Below are 18,218 nucleotides of genomic sequence, written 5' to 3' on the forward strand. Positions count from 1 at the left end.
TGGCCTTGGCTCTCTGTCTGAGCATGCACGTTCTCTGCCCTTGTCTCTTCCTGCTCCTCTGTGACAGGCTCTTCCCTGTGAGAGGAATACTTGGCGAGTCAGCACGATCTCTGCTCCAGGAGCACCGGGGACACACTGGAAAGGAGCAGTTGTTCAGAGAATGATGGCTGCAGGGGAGAGCGTGTGGCCAAGGGCGGGAGGGCATGTTGCTACGGTGTCTTCCTTCATTTCATCTGCACCTGACCTGTGCGTGTCAGAAACCATCCCTCAGTGTGACGCCTCTCAGAGGTCATCAGTGACTGCTGGGAGAGGCATTTTCTTGTCCTTTATCTTCGGCCTTCAGTCTTGCCATGCAGTCCCTTCCACTGCTTGTACAATTGAATTTTTTGTAGTAGAGTGATGCAGTTTGATGCCCTTGATTTCGTTTGGTGGTGACATGCTTATTTGATGCAATTGAGATTTTTGTGAAATTTAGTTTTATAATTAGACTTTTTTTAAGTGTCCATTAGGGATTGCACTTCCAAACCCTTTGGTCTCAGACACTTGATCCCCTATGGTCACTTTTAGAAACAACCCAATTTCCTAATGAACCAAAACAATATCCTAAGAACATAAACAACACATTCATGGTCCAAAACAAGTTGTCAAGCCTGTTCCCTGCTTTTGGGTCTGGGCATTTTGTGTGCAGCGATTGTGTCAGTAAGGCTGTGGTGGCACTTTCAAGCTTCTGCACCTGCAATTCTTGAATCTAAGCCACCACCGCTGAGTTTCCATCAAAAAGGACACATGCTAGAAAGGAGGGTGAGAAGTGAATTTTTACTCCTCATTTTTTAACTGTCCTCTCTGCCCTGGTAGGTGTGCTTGGATGAGATTGAGAACTGGTGGCAAGTGCCACATGCACATTGTAGTCCATTGGCTTCCAGAAAGCAAAGCAGAACAACGTGCTTGACTCCAGAGATGGCCACGTGGAAGCCGATCAAATGGCTTTTCATTGTGCTGGGCTCTGAACAGTAAAGAGGGACTTATTAATATGTAACGACACAGTCATTACATATTTATGCTCTATAGAATGCGTAATTAGAGCTACGCTGACTGTCTAATTTATCGTCGGTGGGCACAGTTAAGACTGCTTAGATAACCGTGTACTGTAATTATGTAGTAATTGCTATTCTTTGAGTAAAAGTAGTAACCAATAAAGGGAAAACCTGCAAGTAATTGCCTTATAATTATTTTGGGAAAGGAATTGTTCCAAGTAAAACAATTAGCGATAAACAGATGAATCTCTCTTTTGATGGGTGATGCTAGCTAGCCATCAGAAGCCCTGCAGGCATGTCAAGACAGATCCCGTGCTATTTTTATTCATTTATTTATTTGTTTTTTACTTGAAGCAATATAGACAGCAGGAGGGTTTCCATAGAACAAATCCCACTTATGCCTCTTTTAGTGGTCATCGTTAGCGGTTGCTTTCAAAATGGGGTGCACATTAATTTAAAACAGAGCAAAACCTCTCTTTTTCTTTAGTTCTCCCCTAGTTGTTTCCTTGATGATAAGTTGTCATGACCACAAGCTCAACAGTGAGCTGATCAGTCCTAGGAGCATTTCCATTTGTATTTTTATTCATTGTTAGGACAACTCTTTTTATACCCAAACTTCCTTGTTGGCAGATGTTCTTTCGAGAAGAGGGTTTAAAAGATTTCCCTTGAAGATAATTTGCTATAGCCATTAATTTATTGGCTACTGGAGAGGGCAGGTTAGAGAAAGAGAATTTATTTACTTAAGCAAGGCTTCTAAACTGTCTTGTATTCTACAAATATGCAATTTATTTATTTAATATTTATTTATTTAATCACTACTTCTCATTAGATCATAAGGAGCTTTTTTTTATTCTCAAGTTTAAAAAAAAAAAAAGACAGTTGTAAACCAATTAAGCCCACATTGCTCGAACATTTCTTTTCGTACCTGTTTCCTATTCCTACTTGAAACTCAGGTAACATAATTGCATGCATCTTCAGGATCAAAACCAATAAGACTCAGTATTCTTTATTGGTTGCTTGAGGTTAGTCTAGTCTGTTATTTTCCTGAGAAATCCTTGTGTTGCAGGTCATGTAGAAGGCAGTGGGATGTGAATAGCAGTTACAACAGTGAGGTTTCCCAGTTTACCAAGAAACCAGTAACAGAGTCTGCCTTTGGGACAGGTTCATGGGATTAGGATGGGAGGGGGTATGCTTTTTAGCTGTTATTGCTGCTGTATTTAGTCATGTAAAGCTGTCCTAGGACTGAAACAATGCTAACGCCTACAATTCCAAGTACCCTGTTCAAGATCTGTCTGCTTGAAATCAGCAGTGCTCAGAACACTCACCTTCAAAGACTGGAGTTGCAGATTCTCAAGGAGGTGTGGAAGGACATTAAAAAGTCCTGAGACCAAGAGTGACCTTGTGTGCCCCCAAGGGCACCATGACTTATGGCCCCAATGTTCCTTGCCATAAATACCCATTGAGGAAAGTCATCTATGTTTTTTTCCCACTGCACCCCTGGAACCTTTCCAAATCCCCACATATTGAACTCTAATACATTCTAACAACCATAGAATGGGAATGGCGATGCTACCTCCCCTACTGAGGAGCTGTTGTAAAGATTAAAGTGAGACATTATTATTATGTTTTTTTGAATTCTGTGCATCATGGGCAGTCAGGGTGGATGAACTGTGCTTCTCTGTAGAGCTGGTCTATGAATGATCATTAATATAGAATGATTACAGTAGGCATATTTTTGGCCCCCGTGACCTTAGCCTCTGGTGTTGTACTCATAAATACGTTACTTACATGGCAAAGGGAAATTGCAGGTGGATTTAAAGTTAGTGAATAGAGAAATTAAAAAGAGAAATTGTTCTGGGTTATGTTGTATCTTAAAGACAGAGAAGAAAGGCAGGGGGGAGACTTAACAGCACTATTTGCAGCCCTGCTGACGTCATGATGGAGATGGGCACAGGGGAAGGAATGTGGGTGGCTTCTAGGAGCAGAGGGTGGCCCCGGTGACAGGCAGCAAGGAAGTGGGGACCTGCACTCACAAGGACTCGAATTCTACCAACTACCTGAATGAGCTTGGGAGTGGATTCTCTCCCAGGGCCTCCAAGTAAGAACTCAGTGCAGCCAGCACTTTGATTTTGGCCTTGTGAGACCCTCAGTAGAGAATGTAGTTGAGCCACACTATGCCTGGACTTGTGTCCCTGGACTTCTGACCCATGCAAAGCATGAGATAATCCATGGCCTTTGTTTGAAGCCCCTATGTTTCTGGTAGGTAGTTACAGCAGTCATAGGTAAGGCAGCTCGCTGTGCCCTGGGCAGATGCTTTATAGTCCCTCCACCAGAATCATCAAGGGGCCCCAGGAAGTGGAGACTCTTGCCTCTTTCAATTACAAAGGAGGAAAGAAGGCTCACAGAGGATAAGTAACTGGTTCAAAAGAACAGCATTCTGTAATTGGCAGAACCTGAATTTGAAACCAGGTCTGTCTATAAGAGGCTCAAACCCAAGTTGTTCATCACATGAGATGTTAATGCTTCAGCCAGCTGGAACGGAGAACTGCCCTATCATCCTGGGAGATGCAGCGAGCCCCACAGACCATTGTGCCGGGTACATAACTCATATTGCCTACCCTGTCTCTGTTTGCTTGTCTGACATACAGAAGCCAGACAGCAGCTCTGCACGTGCAGGAAGGGGCCGTGCTGCCCAGAGGGCTCATTTAGCCTCAGTCAGTCCATGGCAGGAGCTCATCTGGGGCCCGGCTCCCACCCTGCTTGGCAACCTGAGCACCGTGTCATAGTCAGGGCTCTGAAGCATGAAATGGGGTTTTGCGCTGAAGCCTGAGAGACACGGTGCATCGAGTTTCGTTTGGCTATTTTCCCCTGTACTGTTTGTTTTTAAAGATGCAATAAGGGGAGGCATGAAAAAGGTCTCCTAGGTCCTCTGTATCATAGGGCAGCCAGTGGTGCAGGCAGGAATACAAATAAAGCGAAGATGGGGCAGCTCTCTGAAGCCCGGCAACAGTCAACACGCAATGTGTGCCAGTCACTCCTGTTATCACTGCCATGCTGTTATTATATGATTATTTCAGGGGCATGGAGAAAAGCTCCTGGCCTCCAAAACGTATGGAGTCACAATTAAGGGATCTGTCCATTCCTTTGGTTTAAGCTTAATGTCCTGTGAAATGTTTTCTTACCTTTGTCATTCATCCCCTGACACCTCTGAAATGCACATTGTTATGAGAAAACAGCAAGTAGATGTTAGAGATTTTCACTTGATCTAAATCTAATACCCCTGATAAAAGGCATTTGTCATTTGTACTCTAATAAAGCATTGTACCAGTGTCAAATGCCTAGCCCTGGGGTGTGTGAAATGATTTTAGGTGATTGACAGGTGAACATATGATTTTCATAGTTATGTATATATTTATACGAATTGTGAGAAAACAGAGAGAGCATGTTAAGTGCGTGATTTCTAACAAGGCTAAAGTTGGTAGTTAAATGAATGTGTCTGTTGAAAGGAAAATATTGAATAGATAGTTATATACAAGGAATACAAAGAGAGGGAGGCAGTGTGTGGGTGATGGATATTTGCAAATCTGCTTTTGTGTGACTTCTCAGTTCATCAGATTCCTTCCAAAACGGACAAGAGGAGAAGAGAAGAGAGGTAAGATCCTGGTTCCCTGAGGAATCAAACGAGGACGGAGTAGAGGAGAGTGCTAAGGCTGTGAGGAGCCACGTGGAGAGTATGGAGAGCCCTGGGAGTAAATTTTGAGATCATTCATGTCAAATGTGGCTGCCTTCACATTATCTTTCTAGTTCTACCCAGGCTGGAGGAAAAATGAATGTGATTCCTTTTGGCCAAAGAGAGTGACTGTGACTTCTGAATTACCTGCAAGTGGGCTGTGCACTGAGAGCTTCTTTTGTTTACTTTGTGATGGCAGAATATGCTTTGGCTCCATTCGATGGGACAGTAGTCCTCACAGAATGTTAGAGCCAGAAGGGACCTGATCAACCTCATCATTTTATAGACAAAAAAGTTGGAACACGGAGAAGTTAAATGATTTCTCCAAGGTCTCGCAGAGGGCTGATGTCAAGGCTCTGAGCAGTGTCGATGTCTCGTGACTCCCCTTCAAGTGTACCTACCCCGATGCTGACATCATCAGAGGCAGAAAAGGAATCAGTCCCCAGGCTCTGCGTGGCTGTTTGGTAGAGAAGGGTTCCAATCCTGGCCTTCTTTGCTGTCAGTCTCTTGCTTTTGCTTTTGTACTGCTCCCTCTTATTTTTCATCCCCATAATCTTAAAAAAAATATTTAAAATTTTTTAATTGTTGAAAAGCCACTTGTGGAGAATGTACTGAGAGTAGGCAGCTGCTCTTCCTACAACCTCCTTAGTTAAAATTCTGCATATCCACCCCAGTAAAACTTTATTTAAAGGTTGTTTAATGTATTTGGTAGGAGGGTTTAAAAACTCCCTAAGCCAGAGAACCTGCATTAATCTGCTTGAGTCCTGTTAGAAATAAGACTCTTTCTGCTGCCCTTTCCCCAGAGTTGCCTTTCCCATATATCAGGCTTGGAATTCTGTAGCTTGTAGGAACAGTTGTTTATAAAGGAAAGAATCTGCTCCTAATCCTTAGGCATCTATTTGGAGACGAGGTAATACACAGATTCTTATTCATGGGAATATAAACTGTATTTATAAGGCAGTAAAGATGAAGGTGAGTTAGCTAATGGCTTGGAACGGCTCCCTTGCTTACTGGCATTACCTCCATTATACTTCAGAAACAAACATCTTTTCAAGAAAATACAAACGTTGCTGAAAAGCCACAGAGGATTCCATGATTCCATCAGCCATCCATCACAGTCCTAATAATGGGGCCAATTCGTTTCCTCATGGATGCCATCATTTGAGAGACAAAGATGGAAAGAATTCTGCTGGAGTGAGTCTCTGGTTCTGACTAGCCCTGCTCTTTCTCTCCCTTTTGTTTAGTGATAGGAACTTCAGAAGTTCTCCCTTTGGGGTTTAAGACAGTTTGGGGTGTTTTTTGCCAATTGCAGCTGAAAATTCCTACCTCACTCTGCTTTGACAAGAGGGGCATGCTAACCTTGTATTTATCTTCCCTTTACCTGAATTCCCTATACTATTCAGTGGTTTTAGGCTTTTGAGATATTTTTGGAAATACATTTTTTTTAACCATCATTCTGAAATAATGATTTCAGTGGTACGGCGTAATTGGAAATTGGCCCTGTTCGGTCATTTCTACTGTGACTGAGAGGCATGTAGTTCAAGATTGTTTGGGGATTTGAGAGGCAAATACTAAATTGCCATGTAACTTTGCCCAAACGGCAGCCTCTCAAGCCTTCTGTTTCTCTCCTTTGTAAGATGAAGATCTATCGTCTGTTCTTCCAGCATATCTACCAGGGAAGGTTTCTGAATGCTCCTCATTCCTGGGTGCCGAGCACAGCAACCAGAGCTGCTGACTCTCTGTTTGTCACCAAGTAGAAGTGGTCAGTGAGCTCGGCTGGAATTAAAAACATTCTCTTTAGTTTAGGCTTCACAGCGTTGATGTCCATGGGAAAACTCCAAGGAATTTAACGGTGTGGTGAGGAATTAAATCCACCTTGGAGGCTGTCTTCTTAGTTTAGACCTAAGAAATATTTGATAGAAACCATTGCTATTCTGTTCTCCTGTCGTGCCATTTATGGGATAGCTGCTAGGCAGAGGCCACGACTTACTAGTAATGAATAATTAACACTCCGCTTAATAACTCAAAGCCTTCCCTCCCTCCCCTGCCACTAGCTGTCAGTGAGTTCTCACCTTATGTTCTGTTTAATAACATCCCTCCTCCCTTTCTCACCACTTCATCAAAGCACGAGGGAATAAGGGACAATGGACTGGACACGTCTGTCTTACTGACAGGTGAAGGATTAGGCCGGAGTTTTATATGTTGGATACTAACCAGAAGGAACAGGAGGTTGCTAGGTATTTCCTTCCTTCCTTCCTTCCTTCCTTCCTTCCTTCCTTCCTTCCTTCCTTCCTTCCTTCCTTCCTTCCTTCCTTCATTCCAGTATAGAAGCTAATGTCCTAGAGTCAGATTGTCTCAGTCTCTATGCGATTTCTAAATGTGTAAATTTGGGAAATTTATTTAACCCCCTTGTGGTTTATTTTCCTTGTCTATGAAATGCAAATAAACAGTATTACCTGTCTGAAAGTATTTTTGTTAGGGGTTCAGTTGGAAAATGTTCTCACTGTGCCTACTACAGAGTAAGTCTCCAATAAAAGGTAACCATTTATTTGTGAAGTCATTTGGCAACCAGGTATTAATTGCCTATTTATGGCAGTCACTCTGCCATGTGCTGGTGGATATAAAAATAAATAGAATGCAGTGTCTCCCTAGGAATTCATAGGTTGGGTAGAGGTGGGGCTGCAGATTCCATAGTGGTTAATTACACTATGATGGCAAATGCTCTAGCCTACAGCTCTACCCATGGTATGTTATAAGGTACTGTGTGGTTTTGGGGCCGAGAAGTCTAACTCAAGTGACAGAGAAGACAACCTCTGTGCCAAATCCCAAAGGGTGAGGAGGTATTACTGGATAGACGGGGGGCATGCCAGATAGAGGAACTGCATACTTAAATGCTTGGTAATGGGAAGAGAAGTTCTGTGTTATTGTAATAGTTGGATCCAAGGGTTCTGGGTGGAGAATTGTATAAAAAGAAGACAGAAAGATTGGAAGTACCAGATCATAAAAACCTGTGCCGGGCCCTTTGGAGGGCTCTTGGACCAGATTTCAGAACCTGTAAAGATTTGTAAGAAGGAGGGCAATAACTTTATTTTTAATTTTTTGCCTCTGAGGAGGGGAGTTGCTTGAATACCGTTTAAAGTCAATGCACCCAGCTAGAAGGGTATTACATGAGTCTGGGGAAGAAATAATCAGGCAATCTGATCTGAATTTACTAATAATAATGAAGTGGAGAATAAGGAATAGAGTCAAGAGAAATTGAGGGGACAGAATGGGAGAATTTGGTGAATCATGGGATGTGGATTGTAAAGAGGAATAAAAACAGTCCTGACACTCTAGCTTAGGCAGCTGGGGAGGTGGTAGTGTCATTAACCAAAATAGGGAAAAACAGGAGACAGAACTGGGTTAGGGAGAAAATGGAGGCTCCTATAATAAATTCTGTGGTACTTCTGACTCTTGAGTTTGTCTTCATTTCTCCCATGAAATAGACTGATGATGCCATAGGGACATAATAGAAACAGATGTACCCTGACATGGAGGTGGAAGAGACCAAGGCAGGGTGGTAGCTACAGCAATCCTGGAAAGTCATGGGCTAAGCTGAATCTCTGTAGGTTAATAAAACCTTTCTTTTGTCCAAAACGGAAAAAATTCCATGGACTTTCAGATTGTTAAAATAATAAATGTTCATTGTAAAAAGAAAAATAGACCGTTACAGAATTAAAAGGAAGGTCATCTTTTATCTCTGCCACCTAGAGATAACCACCCTGGTCAATTTTATGTGTATCCTTCCAGGCTGTTTGAGAGACACACCCCATTCCTGCACGTGTGCTGCTGCTTGTTACCTTTTGCATGATACATTGTCTGCATCTCAGTATGTAGGTCAACATTTGTAGATGTTTCTCATTCTTTTTAATGGATGCCTGCAACCCTGTTGTATAACCATCCTTAGGAAGTATTTCTAGACATGAAGTTGCTGGCTCAGACATTAGTCGATGGCAAATCAAATCTTCCTATTGGATTTATATCTGATAATTGGTAAGATAAGATTAGTTAGTCCATGTGATTACATTGCTAATTGGGAAATTGAGATGATACGTGTATTAGTATTTTGTTGCCACTGTAAGTTTTCTGTGCCATGACCACAAAGTTTTAAAATAGCACAAATTTATTTTCTTACAGTTCTGGAGCGCTGAAATCCAAAATGAGTCTTAAAAGAGCTAAAAGCAAGGTGTCAGCGGGGCTGGCCTCTTACAGCTTCTAGAGGCTCCCTGTGGCTTTTGGCTCCTGGCTGCATCACTCGTCTCTATTTTAGCCATTATATCGTGTTCCTCCCCTTTTTTCCTCTATATATGGACCTTTATGATTACATTTAGGGCCCACGTGGATAATCTAGGAGACTCTCTCCATCTCAAGATCATTCACATAATCACATGGACAAAGTCCCTTTTGCCACATAAAGTAACAAATTCATAGGTTTCAGAGATTGGGATGTGGACATCTTTGGGGGAGGGGCATTATTATTTACCAACATCATCGTCAGCCTACAACATGACAAATATTTCAAAACCAAAATGCTAGAATTTCAGTAAGAAATGATTGCAGTTGGAGGCATCATCTCAGCCAGGACCTGCACGTGCCATCCTGATGCTTTGAAAGAGATGGCAATGAATGATATGTGATGCAGTCTTCTAAATACTCTGGGATATAATACAGATTGTGTGATAACTTCAAAAACAGTAAAGTCTAGTCTTTTTTAGCAATTTTAGGAGAGTGAGATTGGATAGCAAGGTTAATATTTGAAATGGTAGGAAGAGTCAGAAGATGAATGTCGTGGTGTAGACTAAATGTCATGGTGTGGACTAAATGGAAGGGAGAAGGCGAAAGAATTCAGATTTCTTTATAGGTCTAACATCTTTTGCTAAAATGAGATTTCCCTCTAGAACTTGTAGTATTTCATTTCTTTCTAATGGAAATGGAATCTTCCTGTGCATGGTAGAAAGGAAAGCAGAGGGGTCTGGGATGACAGTCCTTTTGACTCTCATTTTTCCAATAGCCTATGGCCACTCTTGTGGTCTTTATGCTCTCCCAAGAAATAAAATTTTTTTTTTTCTTTTAAAGTTCTGCTCAGCTAATATGGATGGTATGCCTGTAGCCTTTGTCACCACAATCTCTTCTGTGCTATGCTTTCCGCTGGAGACAGGTTCATTTTGACTACTTTCTTAGTTTCTACCCAATAAAGATAATGTGAAGCCTCCTTCTCAGGGGTTTTCACTTTGGGACTGTTCTTGTCTCCTAGTGCACACCATTTTCTCTCTCTCTCCCCAGCAATAATGCGTTTACTTCAACACCACCTTAGGTCAGTTGTGTAGCCAACTTCAATTCTGCTTTGTCCTTGGCAAGAGCCTTGGCTGCATTCAGATGGGCCAGTCCAGGTTTTGTTAGGGAAGGCCTTCATTTAGAATCTCTTCATCCACTTTCTGAAGTCTCATTTCTTCCCAGCTCATGGGATTCTTTGCCCAGCATTTCGAGCAGAGAGATATTATAGAGAAGATTGCCTCAGTCCTTGGCTAAGGACGCAACAATAGTCGGAACAGCACATGACCTCTGGCAAGTATCTTACCTTCTTGATATCTACACCAGTCTGCTCACAGTCTCTCCAAAAACATAGTTTCTTCTCTTTCCATTAGAATAGAATTTCAGCTGGAGCCTTCAATTGTGCATCTCTCTGCAGGTAAGAAGAGGAAAATGTCCTGTTTCTCACCCATGCAATGTATACCCATGTGATAAAAAGCTACCTGCTTAAATAGAAAACGCTTGACCTGAATTTCCTCCCTTTCTCCTCTCCCATGATCAAGGACACATGTATGACAATGCCTGCTAATTTTGCAGAAGAGGACAACATCCTAAGTGATGGTAGAACCACCGGATGGGTGGAGCCTGGTTACCGGAAAGGCTTATGGGGTAGCCTCTTCTATTGTGTGAGAGAAAGACAATCCTTATTTCAGTAATTGTATTTCTGTGTTTTTCCTACAGAGAACTTTGCCTCCGTGTTCCTTTCTGCAAATGGAGAGGCTGATGCCCAGGAGGTAGCTTCTAGGGCCAATGTTCTAGAAGTGCTGCATGAAGCCTTTTTTCTTAGCTAAACCTTCTTTATTCTGACTCATTTGTACTTTTTTCTTCTCTTATTATAGATTTTTCTTCCTTCTCTTGGGACATCTGGACCCCAGTACTCTTCCTTTCACTGATGATTTGACTTCCTGCTGCTTGATAGCTAACTCATTATAGTTTAATGTTTTCAAGCACATTCATTTTATACTGTTTGTATAAGAAGGTACAGTCTTTATCAAAAAGAAATATACCACATACTTGTGCAAGGATGTAGATAAAATGCTATAATCTTGGTAGTTGGGCTAGTGATTCTTTTATTGTGAGAGATTGGTTTTGCGGAGAAAATGATTTGATAGGACCTCCACAGGGGAGAAATGAGCCTCTGGGTTCCAGGCATGAAACCAGCACTCACATTTCATGCAGAAGTAGAAAGTTACTCTGTGTAATACAGGACTAAGAGGAAGGAGGAGAGGGTTCTGGTTTACACAGGGAAAAGACGGGGAGATGAGTTAAGGACCCTAGTTTACAGAACAGCCAGAGAATCTTGAAAGAAGAATCATTAGCATAGATGTGTTTTCAGCTGAAATGCATTATGCAGTAGAGTAAGAAGCCCTCCTGTGAGCCCTACTTTTTCAGTTAAAAAAATCCTGCAATATTCTTGTTCTGTTTGGCTTTCTAGTGGAAGCTTGTTAAAAGGCTGGGTTGTATGTCAAGGTGAGATGTTGAAAGTCATAAACTGGAAATCGTCCTCTCACTGGCTCTTGTCACCAGAGAAGTAAAGCTGAGAGGTGGTTGGTGTTTTGGTGTGACCACAATGCTGTGCTCCTTGAACCATGCACAACTGGGCGATGTTTCTGTTAGCCCCTGAAGCTCGCAGAATCAATCCAGCAGGACATCCTTTATTGGAGGCTGGAGTATATACATGCCCAGTCAGGTTTGGTATGACACTGGGTAGGGGGGTGGAGTTTGGGGAGTGTTTTCTCTGCTTCATGCAACTCATTTCATAACTCACCTCCCCAACAGGACGGTCATCTTAGCTCTCCGGTGTTGTCTGTCCTTCATGGAGCCTTTCTCTGTTCAAGGAGAAAGATCTCCTGTTGAACTTTTTCTCTCTTTGTATTTTCGCCTGGGGTTCCTTAATCATCTTAACCATAACATAATCAAATTAAGTGTTATTGGAGATCCTGGATATACCACACATAAGTGAAGTGGCCAGATGTCTGACTATAAAGAATGGTGAGGACTGTGGCAAGCTGGTGAATTTATATCCTGGCTAAAGGATACAACTTATGCTCGACTCTAGTCAATTGCTACCTGGCAGGAAAGTTGGGTACGGTAGCCTGATCTGATTTTCAACAGAATATGGAAATGGGGAACTGTATGTAATACTACTTTTACTGCACTGGAACCAGAGTTAATCCACAGTCCATCGATTTATAACCCTTGGCTTAAACCTTTCTTTTCTAAACTCACCCAACATGCCACACACATTTACGATTCTGCAAGTTGAGGAAGGGAGAGGGGAAGCCTCCCCTGGGTTTAGGCCTCCAGGAAGATTATCCAAAAGTCAGCCAGCCCTTTCATAGCACTAATGAACGAACATCCCGCCGACAAGCCTTCTGCAGCCTATTGTACTAAGAGTGTTATCTCAGGTTCACTAAGTCCCCTGACTCAGGAATGAGTAGGGACATGGGAATGAGAACAGTAAGAACACGAGCCTCCATCCCTCCTCGCCTGATACATCTTTCTTTCCATGGTGCCAGGGCTTTATGTGATTCACTGGGTAACTGTCTTTCCCATCTCTTTCTGCACAGTCTTTGTGGTTCTCACTTTCTTGCATTACACCTAGGGGAGTGTGTGGCATGTGTGTGTGTGGCGGGTGTGGGTGCGTGGTGTATTCTCTCACATACATACATGACATTACCAAGAATCTCCTGGGGGACATTCATCCTGAAAAAAAATAGAAAGAGCTTGAACACTCAGCATCTCTCCAGGTTTCTGTGCATAGTTTGGGCTTCTGAGAATGTTTTCATGAATTTCAAAGGGTGTGGTCTTCCCTCCTCTCTTGCTTTCCCTCTTCTTCTCCAGGGGAGGGAACACTTCTATCCCGGAGGCTGGGGCTGTGGGGAGCTGGGTCAGGGGAGCTCTGTTAGAGCTATAGGAAAAAAAAGTGTAGTGAAGAGTTGTAAAAAGAAAAAAAAGAACTTACAGCTAAGGAATTCCAGACACAGAAGTGAAATGAGAATGTTGTATATATGTATAAGTCAATATAGATTCAAGTAAAAAATACACCACATCGAGTTCTTGGTTTTGTCAGATTATTCATTGATAAGTGATTTATAGGATTTAAATCAATCTCATTCTTTTTTATTTCTGATACCACATCTGAGCCATTACAAGCTCTTACTTACTCTACTGAAAACTTCTATCTAGCTCATCCTAGAGTGGTTTTCATTTCGGTAGTAAAGTTAGAGGAGTAATTACTCCGTGTCAGATGTGTGTAGATATGCTGTAGCCAATCTGCAGTGTTTTTTCTTTATCTTTTTAACAGCTTTGGAATCCAACTTTATTGGCGGTGTCATTTCTCTGCCTTGGTTACTTTCATATATAAGTTAAACAAGATATTTTAAGTGCATGAGAATCATCTCACATCAATGGCAGCTTAACTTCATGAGGCTTAGCTCTGGTCGCGGCAGCAGAATAGACTTGTGTTTTTAAATTATTCAAGTAAATAGCTAACGTCCAAAGCATAGATTGAGCTGGACCAGCATATTATTTGGCCCGTTCTGTCTGCTTCACTGCATATAGACACATGATTGCGTTGTCTTAGGTGACTTTTCACAATGCATTGATCCTAAACTAACACTCATCGTAGGAAAGGATGCAGGCGTCCATGAAATGGGATTTTGCTGTATTAATGCAGGCTTTCTCTTAGGTGCCTGGCTTCACAGTGAATATTCATTTACCACCCATGGAGCGAGGGATACACACTTCGGGTATTGCCAGAAGAACTTTCCGCCCTTAGTATGTTTTGTGCTCAAAAGTAGATTCGTTTATCGTAAAATGTTCAAGGCAGCTACATGACTTTCACCACTACCTATCCATTTTTTTTCCTTCTCCTGATTATTAGTTTTTCCCATTTTTATGACTACTCTGTGGTCATGTTCCTGGGGCAATTTCAATGATGACAACATGGTCACGTGAAGGAGGCTCTTTTGTTATTTAGGCTGTGTTTACACATCGGGCTGGACTTCAGATGAGGATTGGGGGATTAGTAAACAAAAAGATCTTTCATGTCCTGGAAAAAGAGGGACTTACTTGAGATGGGTTTAGACTTGTAATGAAAGGAGTGTAGGTGTTCTCTAAGTAAGCTTTGTGATGGTGAGGGCCGTGAGAGAACAGAGCGCATTACTGAGGGAGGCTTTGGAAGATACTTTTGGAGAATATCTTCAAGGACATCATCATGATAGATTAGAGACAAGGAGCTCATTAGAGATTCAGGGCATGCTGCATCCTAAATATAGTTATTTTATTTTCAAAGATAATACGTTGACTATTTTTCAGATAGATTTCTTGGTGGAGGCATGACAGAAAATACCAATATGGGGCCATTCTCTCTCCCTTTTGAAGTTCCACACAGATAGCTCCTATAAAATGCACCAAATAAGATTATCCATGCTTTTTCCCCTGTGGTTAGTGTCTGATACGGAGAATTTTAGTTAAAGTAAATCGGTGGTTGTAGCTTCAAATCCTCATCACTGCATCATTGCATCACTGCGATCAGAAATATGCCAAGGAAGTTGTACTCAAATCAAACAATATGTTGATAAAAGAGTAACCAACCACCCAAGAGTTTCCAACATTTAAATGTGCTATGTCATAAAAGTTGTCTGTATATTTACTTTCTCATTTTCTTTACATGCAAATTCTGTGCCCCAGCGGTATGCCAGATACATGCATACTTGCTTTTGTGAATGTGTTTTGTGCTGCCTAGAATACCATTCACCATAATACGGAATCCACCTTCAGAACCCAGTGCAGGCATCAGCAACTCCAGGAAGGCTCCCTGGATGCCATGCTCCTCTCCTCTGACATCACACTTGGGCTCCTCTTCTTGGGCTTAACTATATTTAGTTGCTCCAAGAAAAATGGCAATTTATCTTATTCATATCCACATATGCAGCAGCTAACACCATGCCCAACAGGCGCAGACACACCGCAGCCAAGCAGCAAATGAACGAATGCTTATTCGTGGGGAGACAGAGCATCTCTGTATCCACTGCAAGACCCTTCATGTTCATGGTGTCCAAGGTGCAGTCTCCTTGGTTCAAGAGAACAGGACTATGATCACAAAGTCACCGCTAACTTCTCACGTCACTTCATCCAGCCTGTGTGTATCTTACACACTGTTCTGTACGTTACTACCTTTCTGTTCCCAGCACTCCAAATTCTCCAGTTGGCAGCATCAGGTTGTTATTCCCACTCTGCTCTGATAAAATGGGTTTGGCACTTTTCCGCTGCCTTCACCCTGCCGTATCTTACCCCTGCAGAGAAGCAGAAACCTGCGGATTCACTTTCCACAGTTCAGTGGGGCCATTTCACCTTCCCTGGTGTCTCACAGATAAGTTTGACAAAAGCAGAAGAAATCACAGTTGATGAGAACCTGGGCATCTCTTAAATGATAAATGAGGACTTAGAAAATTGCCCACCTTCGCTGTAAACTGCATTTGCTGGGCAAGTCGAGGAATTAAACTGCCATCTTTCATCTCACGTGGCGGAGATTTCTCCGCAGTCAGAGCTGCCATCTTGACCTTTCTTCTCACATTTTGTTGAGTTATTCACTCCCTAGCTCAGCTTCTTCTGTTTGAAGTACTCAGATCTACCTTTTTATCCTGGGACGGGTTACTTGTTTTCTCCCCAGCTTTTTCTCATGCTGTTGAGCTGCATCGTGTGTTAATAAGCTTTTTACTGTGCTAAATTGCTTTGTTTCTGTAGCTGATTAGAAGGCAAAAGGGCCCTAGAGGGTGAAGGGAAAAAAAAAAAAGAAACATTTCAAAGTAATTAGAATGATTACAGCAGCTGAAAACACTGCTTTCCTAAAACAGCAATATTTTCTCAGGAGACTTTGTTTTTGTTGTTGTTTTACAATAGCCCATGAGGCTCCAGGATCAGTGCTTGCAAAGCACATGGTGGCTGGTAGGTCTTCATTATAGAACTGAAGGAGAGCCATGCATTAGAATTGTTCAAAGGGGGAGGGTACAGCTCAGTGACAGAGTGCCTGCTTAGCAAGCACGAGGTCCTGGGTTCAATCCCCAGTATCCCATTATAGATAAATAAGCCTAATTACCTCCTCCCCACAAAAAAAATAAATAAATAAAAAATAATAATAAATGCTCAAATACATTAATGTGACCATCCAAGGGTCATCTTGCTCATCTTGTATTTGGTTCCAGTTACATCACCTGCCTTCAAGACCACCCGAGCTTGAAGCTTGGCAGCAGTTCTGAAGGGTGTGAAACACTGGGTTAAACACAATATTATGATGACTATGTAAAAATCTACTCCTTAAAGGTGGTGAGTTGTAGACATCTCTGTGATAGAAAAAAACTAAATCAGCAAATAAATGTGGCAGCTATGATTTGACGGTTATGAAAAGCTGAATTTTCCTAGTGAAAGATTAGTTCTTCTGCAATGAAGTAAATAACACTCTCCCCTCTAGGGTTTGAGTTTTCAAGGTGAGTAGAAGCCAACGAACTGGAGATGGAGAGCCTGTATGGGTCTCAGCCTTCTCTCTTGCTCCCCCACGCTGATCAGGTAGCCTAGGATGGCTCGTGTCTGAATGCATTCAAACCTTTGCACAGCGGGTGTCCATCATTTCCTTGTAATGGACGTACTCATTTTAGGCCCTTTTCAGCATCCTTGAAGGTGGGAAAAGTTGGTAAGGAGGCAAAGGTAAGGCTTCAGAACTGGAGAATGAAGAAGAGGGTGGGAAAGGGGATTGGCCCATTCATGCTTCAAATCTCCCTCTGTTGTCTCCATCACACGTTTTGCAAACAGCAGCACTGGCTGCATTACTGCTGAACATACTGACACCTCTCAATGAAGTTTTCAACTTAAATATATTTTCCAAGTAACTTTAAAATAAAACTCCACTTGCAATTTACATCTTCCAATGTATATTTTCCAATTTGCTGTCATACTAAGACAAAATATATTGAACAAAATGTATCCTGATGATTCTGGGTGGGTTTTTATAAGTAGCCGGGAATTCTGCAGGCGTTACCAATGTTTACAGTGCTATTGATTTAAGAGACTGGTTGCTACTAAACGAATGGATTTTTATGGTAATGGTGGCTTCCAGCTTTTTCTTTGTAATCATGAGCGCTGGAATACTCTTTAAAGTTTTAAGATGGATAAATAGATAATCAGATGTGTAAAATTAAGTGACATTTAAGTGAGAGTCAATGTAATTGTAGGATGGACTCTTTCATGGGACAAAGTGTAGACATTCTGTGTTGTCTACGTTGGCTGTTGAGACGTTCATTACCTTTTGGATTCGTTGCTGGACGTCTGACATTAGTGGGGCATTATAGTTTGTGTTTTGGCTAAAGGGAATATTGTCTTCAGCTGGGAACAAACAATCAGCAAACTCATGAATCATAATTCCCTTCATAGTTCTCTGTAAATAATAATATATTATATGAGCATACAACCATTTGCCTTGATTATAGTTGTCACTGAAGGGAAATGTTGATTGAGGCCATAACCTTTCACTAAAATATAAGGCTCACAAGTCCAGAAAAATATTTTCATTTACTCACAGGTATGGATGACTTTGGTGAAGACAATATGCATAATATCAATAAGTCATTGAAATAGGTGATCAGGTACATGGCATATGTATTTGTTACTCGTTTTCCCATACTTAGCTTTTTTTTTTAGGGGGAAGTAATTGGGTTTATTGACGTATTTTTGGAGGAGGTACTGGGGATTGAACCTAGAACATTGCGCATGCTAAACATGTGCTCTCCCACTTGAGCTATACCCTCCCCCCCATATTTAGTTTTAAATAGTCTTCAATAATATACTTGGAGGGGGTAGGAAGGGATAGACTGGGAGTTCAAAATTTGTAGATACTGACAGGCATATGTAGAACAGATAAACAAGATTATACTGTATAGCACATGGAAATATATACAGGATCTTGTGGTAGCTCACAGCGGAAAAAAAATGTGACAATGAATATATGTATGTTCATGTATAACTGAAAAATTGTGCTCTACACTGGAATTTGACACAACATTGTAAAATGACTATAACTCAAAAAAATGTTTAAAAAAATTTTTTTT

The 18,218-nt window shown here is 41.7% G+C and overlaps 1 protein-coding gene across 1 annotated transcript in view; it reads left to right on the plus strand.

Annotated features, from left to right (window-relative positions):
* Window positions 1-18,218, plus strand: part of KCTD16 (potassium channel tetramerization domain containing 16) — a 244,851-nt gene that overhangs the window by 138,945 nt on the left and 87,688 nt on the right. The gene's annotated exons all lie outside the window — the stretch shown is intronic.

This window comes from Camelus dromedarius, chromosome 3, assembly GCF_036321535.1.
Source record: "Camelus dromedarius isolate mCamDro1 chromosome 3, mCamDro1.pat, whole genome shotgun sequence".
NCBI classification, from domain to species: Eukaryota; Metazoa; Chordata; class Mammalia; order Artiodactyla; family Camelidae; genus Camelus; species Camelus dromedarius.